Source organism: Schistocerca serialis, chromosome 2, assembly GCF_023864345.2.
Source record: "Schistocerca serialis cubense isolate TAMUIC-IGC-003099 chromosome 2, iqSchSeri2.2, whole genome shotgun sequence".
Classification (NCBI taxonomy): domain Eukaryota; kingdom Metazoa; phylum Arthropoda; class Insecta; order Orthoptera; family Acrididae; genus Schistocerca; species Schistocerca serialis.
This window is the reverse complement of record NC_064639.1, coordinates 979,703,075-979,715,319: the sequence shown is the minus strand read 5'-3', so window position 1 is coordinate 979,715,319 and position 12,245 is coordinate 979,703,075.

The following is a 12,245-nucleotide window of genomic DNA, read 5'->3' as shown; positions in this document are numbered from 1 at the left end:
TGGCGGCTCACCTCCAACTGAGCAACGCTACGCGCTATTAACATCCAGCTGCCCAACACTACAATTCAGACAACAATGCAAACTAGCCACAGACTGCACACAGCACAGCCAGTGATTTTCATACAGAGCGCTACGTGGCGTTACCAATATAAAAACCTAAACAGCCTACTTGCATAGCCCCCATGCTCGCCACGAAAAATTTTACAAACTGTTTTGGGCAGTGGCCAATACAGATTTGAATTTTTTTTCATAATTACAATAATAGAAATCAAATGCACACACTTATTGATACAATGTTGGTCAAAAGCTAAAATTTTCTCACAGTCCATAAAGACAGTCCTGATCATTCATCACAGTAAAATTGCATTGTTTTATTTTTTCTCTCAAAGTCTGAGCAGTAAAAGAAAATGCACACGGAAGTAGTGGATTTCCATGCAGTCTTGAAGAAGTAGTGTTGTCCTTCCAACGGAAAGACAGTGCTGACTCTTGACATGCAGACAGGTAATGGGCCACAACAGAGCAAACCCACAGCAGAGTCAGTCGAAGTTTTGAAGAATATTGGTAGGTAGGTCATCACAGAGCAGACCCACTGTAGTCCTGGTAGAGAGTATGGTATTGGTGAGTCATCAAAGGTGCAGACCCAGTGCAGTCCTTGTAGAAATAATGGTATTGGTGAGTCATCAAAGATGCAGACCCACTGTAGTCCTTGTAGAGATGGCCAGCAGCCAACTGTTGTGACTGTGCAGGTGCACAATCACCATCGAAGAGTCTTGCGGAGACTATAGCAAGTCCATAAACCACCACTTGCGTACTCACAAAGTTTTTGGAATTGTCCTTAGAACCAGCAATGCTGTTAACCAGTCCCTTGCTGACTTATCAACACACGTGGGAGCACTAACAGTCCTCTTATTTTTACATATTGTGCATATACTATGACCAACAGAAATGTGTGCAGTGAAATGAATGCTTACAAGTTACTTAATTTGCTGAACTGGTGTCAATTACAATATTATAACATGAGAATACAATACCAAAGGTACAAAATATATCATTAAAGAACATAAAAATACAGATAACATTTGTGGTAATACAGGCTTTACAAAAGAATTGAACTAGCATATACATCAGTGTTACAGGAATTATGACATAAGTAAATACATAAAAGATCAGAAAAATTTTTGAAACATCAACTTTACACATGAGCATTAAAACTAAACAGAATAAATAATGTCTATGCATATTTAAAAGGTAAATAACATATTATCAGAAAAATTCTACAACATAAAACTTATTAGCTAGACACATACAGACAGGAAAACACAAATTCACATAGTGTAATAACACAAAGATACAGGACAGGGTTTGTTTTCAGTGTAACATTTGTTACTGCAGTCCAACCCAAAACTTCATTCCATAGATCTTTCGTCTTATTTCAACATTTGTTTCCACCAAAAAAATCCTATCCAAGCATGCTTTCTGTATTTATGTGTTCACATATTTCTTACCTCATTATTTATTTTCCAGTATCTTACCTCATCATTTATTTCCAAGAAAATCCTACATAAACCTGTTGTCCCTAAACCCTACTTTTTTGCTCATATCCTCTTTTAAATACTATTTTGGCCAAACCATTTTCTTATAGCTTCTCAATGCACTTCTTTCCATTCATCACAACTCGTTCTCTTATATAGCCTACCCCATCTTAAGCTAACTTAAATCTACTGAGCTCAGATGCTAAACTAAGGGACGAGGTAATGCAGCACCGCAAAACAATTAACACAAATAGCAATGATAAAAAATGCAAATTGGCAAAGCAAGCAGCATAAATTAGCAAAGCAAATGCAATATTACAACTAATATAAGGCAATGCGCAGCAAACAAGAAAAATAAATCTGTAGTAAAACTGGCTTAACAGATTAATACAAAGTCAAATTCAGTAACATTATGCCTGGCAAACAGCAGCAGCAAATGCAATAACCTATATCTAAACATGACAAAGCTCAAGCAGAAAAAATATTACAGTAAAAATGGCCATTTTTAATACCTATGTCACATCTGAACACTAGGGTGATGCATCACCTTAACTTACACTACTAAATAAGTTACCCAGTCATTGACAAAAATTATGTATGCAATTCCTGTGAAGGGAAATGTCTTTTTGTGCTCCCTCGTTTTTTTGAAGTAGATTATACAGTTATTATTTACTGGATCTGTAGGCATAAAATATTTATATTAGTACATCTATAAAATTTTATTTTAACCAATGCTGCAGTGCAGCTAGAAACTAGATATTAAACAAAATGAGCAATCTCTCAACTGCAAAGACAATAGATGTAAAATGTTTCTCATCATTTCATTAGGCATTTTAGTAAATATCATAAATTAAGAGCTTCACAGTGTAATCATATGTTTTCACGTTTGAGCATGTCGTATTTGCGATGCTTTCGACAAAGAAATGTCAATAGCGAGGATAATGGCCTCTTTTTTTTTCTCCACCTAATGGCTTTCTTTTGTCAGACGACTATCTCTCAACTGGGCGCCCAAAACGCATTACGTCAAGGTCACTTACCTTTCTTACTGAAATATTTACGACAGCAGCTTCCGCTACAGTGACAGTCTCATATAAAAATATTTTCACAGGTTGAGAATTTGCATTACAAATGTGTAGAAAATAAAATCCTGTAAATATAACAGTGTCCAAAAAATTTTTGACAGCATTGTAATACATTCATGCATGTACACACATTTCATAATTCTTAAAGTACGATTCTTGGTTTCCAACATCCTTTTCCACAAATCAGAGTCCATAACCACTACTCATTATTCCTTACCTTATTATACATACACATATTCGTCGACACTTCTTCAATATTTCATCATAAGAAATACATAGCATAATCAAATTCCTCATATACGGTAGCATCATCTTATTGATCATAAACATATCTCAACAGCATAATACACATCGTCGTCGTAATAGTATCATAACATCTCAGTCAATTCTCAAAATCGTCGTAGCTTCCTCCAATAATTTCAGAACTTAAAAAAATTCTCTGCTCATTTCAATAGTGTCATCTACCTCAAACGTACTTTAAAAATCATGATGACATACCAAATACATCATTCAGAGCTCTCACAGTATCACAATGGTTCCGAAGAAATATGAACAGTTCACAAAGTACAGACAAAATACAGTTTCATAAGTGTGAAGTTACCCAACTGTGTAATTGTGTAAACATGTGTCACTGATGTAGTAAAAAAAATGTTTATGTCTCAGTTAAATGATCAGATAGCTGTGTAGTTTATGTGTTACAGAAATATGGTAACGATGTGTAAAGTTGTATAAGCAAAAACCATATTAGCTAGGGCTCCTTGTGCTTGCCAAACACATGATACACAAAGTAAGCGTGTACCCCCCTGAGGATTAATATAATTATACCCTCAGGTGTTACAGATTACAGCAATGGAATGAAATGTATCACGGAAAACCTTTGTATCATTGTACTTCAAATATCTTTAAAAATAAATGTTTTAAGTACAAAATTAATCACTCAAATGCGTGTCCTGTAGCGCTAAATGTGCATCTTGCTGTAAGATAATTCTATGGAAGTGTCGTAGTTATCGTCCTCCGAAAGCTACGTTTTGCAGAAGTCAATGTACTTACCTCATGATAAACAAAAGTGAAATGCTTTGCATATAGATATCTTAGTTATTACACTTATTGCCATGATGAAGAAAGTACTGTGCTGTAATGTATTGTTGTGCTATGGAAAAGGCTGTCTCATTGTAGCTATACCACAAAAGTTACTACTAAAACATGTTTTCCTTTCCAGAAGAATTCAGAAAAACTGTGCAGATATAAAACAGATACAGCGCAAAAGCAATAATGTAAATTGTGTCACATATTAGTAGCGTCGTGATAAATCGTGTAGCTATCAAAGAAACCAAATGCTAAGTCATCTTTAATCTCACTGAATGTACTTCAAATAAAGAGTATCTTTTCAAGTAAACCAAAACGTTTCATTAAAATCTCATTGGCAGCATATGTTCTAAGTATGTAAGCCTGATAGTCGTTACGTAATCGTGCAACTAACAAGCAAGAATGTACAAATAACAACATTGTGTCGTCTGTTCACTATAACAATGCATTCGTAATTTCTGTTCAAATAAGTTCTCTTGGTTCTTGACTGGATATTTAACTTCAAACATTGTTGCATGTTAACAGTTTCTAAGTCTGACAAAGCATACTAGTAACATGAAGTGATAAGTTGTATGGCAAGGACAAAGTTAAAAAGCAGATTATCTCTCAATAAACAGTTTTACATGTGAAATGTGGCGCAATCCTTTACTCTTTCTAGTGCGCAGAGTTTCAGCTTCAAAGCAATTATCATGTTGTATACTTCGGTAAGGAATGCTAAAAGTTTTTTCAAGGTTAACGTCTATGTTATTTTTCGCTGAGCCAGCCGGCGCACGTGGCTGCCTGCGGTGCGAGTCATTGTCTGTCTCTTTGTTGGCGCGCGTCGTTATTAGGACTAAGAGACCTAACTTCTACAAATTCACTTTGTCGACAGGGCCCTGCTCTGTTTGAATCCCGCCAGTTCTGATGCGGTTCAGGTCTGACGTTACGATCATATTGTCTGTCGTCATGTCGGTAGATTCCATAGTTTCTTTCTTTTCGGTCACGTGGTGGAGAATTTCTCCCTGAATCGTAACTGCGCGCTGGACCGTTGCGTCTAAAGTTATTCTGCCTCCCTTGATAATAATTATTTTGGTTCCCATATTGTCTGTTTCCCTGATTGTCTCTGTGATAGTTACTACCGCGGAGAGGTGATCTTTCCCTGTAAATATTACTACTCTGCCAATGGTTGTCATATGGGTGGTGTCTGTTTTGGTCACGATTTGTGTTGTGAGTATAGCCTTGTCGTGTCCAGTTATTATTTCTTTCATCGGTAAATTGCGACGGATGTGACCTGTAACTGTTGTGTTCCTGTTTTCGCATTCCGCGATTGTCAGTGTCAATTTCTAATTCTTGTAAGAGTCCCTGAAAAGCTTCAATGTCGTCTTTGCAACTTCCTGCCAAAATAATATGTCGTAAATGTTCAGGTAATTTGATTAAGCAAATGCGGATGAGTTCTGAGGGGCTGTATGGGTTTGACAGGTACTGATTCTTGTGCAACATGTCTTCAAAATATTTCACAAGACTGGAAAATTCAGATTGTTCGAAATGTTTCATCATTATGATGCTATGTTTTACTCTGTCTTGTGTAGCTTGAGACCAATATGCTGAGAGGAAGGCATGATAAAATTCTCCTTCACTGTGACAATCGTGAATGACCGATCGCATTCTTACAGCTGGTTCATTCTCTAACTAGCCACACATAAATTCTAATCTGTGCTCTAATGACCAGTTGGGAGGAAAACAATGAGAGAATTGATGAAGCCACGCTTGTGGATGAATGTCGTTGCCGGAATTCTTAAATGTTTTGAATTTATGTGTAGTAATGAACAGCTTATAGTCAAAATCATCATGTCGGCAAGTCGCATATCGGTCATTGTTACTTCGTTTCGGCGGTTCCATCTCAAAATTCGGTGTGCATTGCCAATTTCTTTCATAATTTCCGAAGTGCCTCGTGTTATTATTTTGTGGCTGTTCCGTATTTCTATGTCCCTCTTCCCTTATTGGAGCGCGAGTGTCCTCTGAAATGTGTAATTCTTGTATTACTTGCGTCAACTGATCTTGTACTTCCCGGATTTCTCTTTTGTACTGTGTATTGATTTGATTTTGATTTTGTTTGAATTTTCTAATTTGTTCATACTCTTCTGTGTCAGTGAAGGCTATGGGTCTTGTGTCATTGAGATCATCATCTACCTTTGTAGATACGTTAGTGAACTGATCCGAAAGCTCGGCTACTTTCTCCGATAGTGAACACATTTCCTCAGTGTGTTTTTCTGAACCAATTTTTAGAGTGTCCATTTGTGTTGAAATCGAATCTACTGTGTCCTTTAAGTTTTCCTGAGTTTTTGCAAGTTGCGTAACCGAATCGGTAGATGCAACTGAGTCAATTTTAGCTTGCAAGGTGTTGTGATTTTCATGAACAATAGTTTGAAGTTCTTTTATGGCTGCTTCGTGATTCTGTAATGCATTTTCATGCCGCAAAAAAATAGGTTGAAAATGCTCACAAATTTGTGTTTTTACGTCATTACAGACTTTTTGACATTTCGATTCAATGTTATGTAACTCAGTAGTTAAATCTTCACGTGTTTGTTCTAGTGTGGTGTCTAACTTCCGAAGATTTTGTTCCATTGTGTCTAACTTTTGAAGCTTTCGCTGTGTTTGTCTCTGATTTTGTTACATTGTGTCTAACTGTTGCTGTGTTTGTCTCTGGTGTTGTTCCATTGTGTCCAACTTTTGAAGATTTTGTTCCATTGTGTCTAACTTTTGAAGCTTTTGTCCTATTTGTTGCATTAATTGTAATAACAATTCACTGGTGTCTGAAACACGTTCCTCAGTGCTATTCGGCAATGCATTTGAACCAGCAATATTCGCACTTTGAAAAGCAGAAAATGAGTCTTGACTTATTTGAGAAAACGGCGAGGACGCTAAACCTGAATCTACAGTATTTGCAAGATTGTGTCCTGTCATTTCGGATTCCTGAGGCAAGCTGTTGCCAACCGATCGATCGATAATGCTTCCCTGTTCACTAATTGTTTCACTGCCTATACCATTATTTGCAGCCCGCTCCATTCCCCTATGCACAATTATCAAATTACTACTTTGGACAGCCGGCCGGAGTGGCCGAGCGGTTCTAGGTGCTACAGTCTGGATCCGCGCGACCGCTACGGTCGCAGGTTCGAATCCTGCCTCGGGCATGGGTGTGTGTGATGTCCTTAGGTTAGTTAGGTTTAAGTAGTTCTAAGTTCTATGGGACTGATGACCTCAGAAGTTAAGTCCCATAGTGCTCAGAGCCCTACTTTGAACATTAGTTAATTAATTACTCGGCGGCGCTAACACACTGCTTTCGTCTTCACTGTCAATTCTCAGTTTACTTTGGAGCCTAGTATTACGTTTTTCACACGCCATTATTGTCACAATATTTCACACGACAACACAGAAAAACACAATTTGAAGAGCAAAACAAGAAGACACATTAACATAACATTGAAAATAATATCTCGTTAATTGCAAGCGGAGCTGCGTAATACTTGGTGCAAATCTACATGCATGCCACAACTGTTTTACTGTACAAGGATGAAAAACTACAACTACAAAGGAAATTCTCTCTACAATGACGCGCTAGCAATAAACAAAGGCTCCACTAATTGCACAAACTACAAGAAAAAACCAGTAGATTCCAGTGAGGTATCCTCGGCTAAGGGTCGACATATGAAACGTCCCCTTAGAACAATTATACATGACTGTGTTTAAACTGACACACAATATTTTTAGCGCAACGCAATCTGACTTTAAAAAATCCCTACAAAAGAATGGCCCTGACTAATATTAACCTGTACCTTTCACAAATCACTTACCTCACAAAAATTTTCGTTACTCGAACCACTGCAATACAGCGAGCGCCACTACTGCCAGCTAAATAAAAAAAAAATGGCTCTGAGCACTATGGGACTTAACATCTATGGTCATCAGTCCCCTAGAACTTAGAACTACTTAAACCTAACTAACCTAAGGACATCACACAACACCCAGCCATCACGAGGCAGGGAAAATTCCTGACCCCGCCGGGAATCGAACCCGGGAACCCGGGCGTGGGAAGCGAGAACGCTACCGCACGACCACGAGATGCGGGCGCTAAATAAAAGATTCAAATTACGGAAGACACTAACTACTGATAGGCATAGTTAGCAAATGAAAGATTTTAATAGAGAACAAACAATGTATTTACCTTAATAGTCATAATATATATAGCAGTTCATGACATCCATTATTACAAATGTACTGTTTCTGATGGACACACCTTCAGATTATCCATTCTCAAAAATCCGCCATCTCACTTCCCCACATCCACCACTGCTGGCGGCTCACCTCTAACTGAGCAACGCTACGCGCTGTTAACATCCAGCTGCCCAGCACTACAATGGCAGACAACAATGCAAACTAGCCACAGACTGCACACAGCACAGCCAGTGATTTTCATACAGAGCGCTACGTGGCGTTACCAATATAAAAACCGAAACAGCCTACTTACACTTGTCTGACGTCGACATACAAGAAGAAATGTGAGTCGATATGAAAGACTTATGGGGATCCAGTACTAAGGCTTCCGGAGCTTCAGAGGACTTGAGAACAAATAAGGCAAAAGGGATAAACAATGTTTCTAAAATCATTGACGGAAGTGACAACAAAATGACTATCCAAGTTGGTATGTAGGATCTATAACACTGGAGACATACTATTAGACTTTTGCAAAACATCATCTGTACAATTCCGAAGACTTCGAGGTAAGTGCTAAAGGTATCAAACAATTATTTTAACAATACATGTATCCAAGTTGGTGACAAAAAAAACACACGGTAGAATGGGAAATAAAATCGTGGATCTTTTACATGACGACCAGTTTCCTTTCGGAGAGGTAAAGGCACCAGAGAGGCAGTTCTGACGTTGCTGTTGATAATGGAGGCAAGACGTGAGGAAAATCGAGACACTTTCATTGCATTTGTCGATCTAGAACAAGCGTTCGTCAACGTAAAACGGTACAAAGTATTCGAAAATCTGAAGAAAGTAGCGGATAGCTATAGGGAAAGATAAGTAATATACAATGAGTATAAGGATCAAGAGGGAGCAATAAGAATGGAAGTCCAAAATGGAAGTGCTCTGATTAAGGAGGCTGTAAGACAGGGATGCAGCCTTGCACCCTACTGCTCAATCTATACGTCGAAGAAGCAATGACGGAAATAAAAGAAAGGTCCGCAAGTGAGATTAAAATTCAAGCTGAAAGGATATTAATGATAAGATACGCTGTGGTATTGCTGTCTTTAGGGAAAGGGAAGAAGAATTACAGGACCTGTTGAAAGGAATGAACAGTCTACCGAGTACGGAATATGGACTAAGAGTAAACCGAAGAAAGACGAAAGTAATGAGGAGCAGCAGAAATGAGAAGAATGAAAACTTGTCATCGGAATTGGTGAGCAGAAAGCAGGCGAAGTTAAGGAAGTCTGCTAACTTTGAAGTATGACCGACGAAGCAAAGACGACATAAAAATGCAAACTACCACAGGCAGAGAGGGCAGAGCAAGTGTAACAATATCAAACATCGGCCGTAATATGAGGAAGAAACTTCTGAGAATTTACATTTGGAGCCGAGCATTGTATGGTAGTGAATAATGGGTTCTGGGAAAAATCAGCGGAGAAGAGAATCGAAGCGTCTGAGACGTGGTGCTATAGAAGAGAGTTGAAAATCAGGTGGCCTGATAAGATAATAAATGTTGTGGTTCTCCTCTCAGAATCGGCGAAGAGAGGAATATATGGAAAACACTGACAATGACAAGGGACAGGATGATAGCAAATGTTTTAAGACATCAGGGAATAACTTGTGTGGTAGTAGAGGGATCTGAGAGGGTGTACGCTATAGGAGAAGACAGAGACTGGATTTTTTTTTTTTTTTTTTTTGAGTCACTAGTCTTCTGACTGGTTTGATGCGCCCCGTCACGAATTCCTCTCACGTGCCAATCTCTTCATCTCAGACTAGCACTAGCAAACTACGTCCTCAATTATTTGCTGGATGTATTCCAGTCTCTGCCTACCGTCTGGCGTGAGGTCGGTCGCTTGACGGCGCGTTCGGCGCGGGCCCGCCCGTTGCCGGCGCGCCGTAAGGCACGGAATCTCGCACTGGGGCGTATCACTTTCCAGTCGCGTGTGCCGCGGCAGTCCTCACAAGGGGAAGTGATGCGTCTCTCACAGCCTCTCCTTCCCAAGTGGCTCTTTCCGCCTTCTCGTGGTGCCAGACGCTAAGCTCGGCATTCTGCCTTGCGACAAAAGGGAGAGCTGCGACCCAACCCGATGCGAAAGAGAAGGGTGCGTGGCACAGGGGGAGCTGTGTCGAGGGACCGAACTCCAGTCCCTTCCGTTCGCATGGTACAGACCAGCCGGTGGTCTGCATGCTGGCGACTTCATTTGTCGGCGTGGGATCGCGGCGCGGGTCGGCAAAGGCGCTTCGCCGCGCCACTGGGTAACCGGGACGTGTTCTGCCAAACCCAGGAGGTGGTGACATCGCCTGGGCCAGGTTAGATGGGTCCAGACCGCCGAACGACTGGGGGACCGGCCCGCCACCTGAGTAGGAGTGGGTCCTTGGCCAGATGGTGGAAACTCAGGCTAGTAGGCGGCGAAGGGCGAGAGGTGCATCCGCCTCTCCGGAGTGCGGGGTGCAGTTGCCGAGGAGCGTCGCGTGAAATCGTCGATGACGGGGCCCCCGAGGGGGGCCAGTGCGCTGGCAACGGCGCGTTGAACCCGGCAGCTCGGGAATCCCCTTGACCTAGGGGCGAGGTCGGTAGGCGAGCTGCAGCAGTCCCCTCCCCTCCCCCCCCCCCCCTGCCAGAGGAGCCGGTCCGGGACAAGAGACGGGCTCCCACACCTTTTATCACTCGTTACCTGTGATGGCTGAAAACGAAACGAGTGATTCGAGTGAGCCTTTACGGGCATCTACGATGCCTGCTCCCTCTCCACAGGACGGGACGGGACAGGCAGAGGATGAGAGCGTCGTGCACAGGCATGCTAGGATTACCATGCTCTTAGAGCAAAATGTTAAAAACGGGAAAATTAGTCAAGCGGCTCTAAATACAATCAGGAATGAGCTATCGGCTTGGGCCATAGCTCATGCAAGACTTGAAAGCCGCGTTATAGAGTTGGAAAAAGAAAACGAAAGGCTAAGGAAGCAACCTACTAAGACTCGGGCGGCTGTGGCTGCACAGGCGCCAACAAAACAAATCACAACCAAAGACACTATTGAAAGAGTTGTAAAACGGTCAGACACGGCAGTCTTCTTGAGGACCCTACCTGGCCAAGATACTAGTGTTAAAAGAATACAGGAGCTGCTAACAACAACAATTGACCCAGTTAAGGATAAAATTAAGATTAAGAGAGTTAAGCCCAGTAGAAACTCTGTAATTGTGGAAGTCGCTAGTGAGGAGGACAAAGAGAAACTATTAAATAACCAAAAACTAAATTCAGTTGTGAAATGTGAACCAGCCAGAAAGAGAAACCCACTAATAATACTATATGACGTACCAACAGTAATGACGAATGAGGAGCTACACGAGACAATTAGAACACAAAATTTCGATGACTTGGACGAACAGGAATTTAAAAACTCTTTCAAGTTGAAATTCAAAACAGAGCCTCGAGATCGTGATGTGGTACACCACGTGGCCGAGGTCTCTGCGTGGAAGACAATAAGATCAATGGGCAGACTATATGTAGGCTTTCATGCCATTAATACGAGAGATTACATCGTGGTACCTCGTTGCCACAACTGTGGCGACCTGGACCACATTCTGAGTCACTGCACCAGGCGATCGGCTTGCTCCAGGTGCGGCGAGAGTGGACATAACCGTAAAGAATGTAAAGCAACAGGGGTCTGCATTCCGTGCAAAAGTCGCGGGAAGAAATCCTGTGGTGCCACGGGACGGAACTGCCCCACTTACCGGATGCTAGAACAACGCCTCATTTCTCGAATTGACTATGGCTGAGCAGGGCTCAGTTAACAGGATGCTTAAACGCAAGTCCCCGAGTAAAAGGAGGAGGGATGCTGTGAGGGCCAATAGATTTAGAGAATTTTTAAGGTCGCTTTCGGGCACCGTAAAAATTACGACAGTAGAGAAAGAAACTCAAACAGATCCCCCTATGGTGGACAGATGTACACAAACTGATTTCTCGGAAAAGATTACAGCTCCCCCTTGCCAAAACCGGGGAGTAAGGCCGAATAAAGATCTACAGCGGCAGAAACATCCTGTGGTGGTGGCTGCCTGCCTGGCCCCTACCCAAGAACCTAAACATACTGAAGGACAGCCACCCCAAGAAAGCATTGTTACTAGCACCAGTGCAAATCCAACTGTGGCAGATACCCCAGTAGTCAGGCTACCGCCTGTAGACCCGGTTAGGGTGTATCCTAACATTGAATATGCAATGCAATTGGCAAGATTGGAGCAGCCGACTATCTTGACCACTGCCTTAAGACATGTGGTCCGGGTAGGACACGAGAATGGAAGAAAGGTCACCTTCTCGGTAATGGAGGC